Genomic DNA, 216 nt, shown 5'->3' with positions numbered 1-216 from the left:
GTAGGGAAGTGGGGGGCGCTATGGGGGACTTTTGGGATAGCATTGGAAATGTAATTGAGGAAAATATGTAATAAAAAATATTAAAAATTAAAAAAAAACTCACAGCGATTCTCCTGATCAGATTCATGAGTGCTGGGATTAAAGATGTGTGCCACCACATCTAGCTCAAAAATGGAATTTTTAAAAGTTAAAAAAAAAAATAGCACAGTCGTGGTA

Source organism: Mus caroli, chromosome 5, assembly GCF_900094665.2.
Source record: "Mus caroli chromosome 5, CAROLI_EIJ_v1.1, whole genome shotgun sequence".
Classification (NCBI taxonomy): Eukaryota; Metazoa; Chordata; class Mammalia; order Rodentia; family Muridae; genus Mus; species Mus caroli.
Note: the sequence above shows the minus strand (reverse complement) of the source record.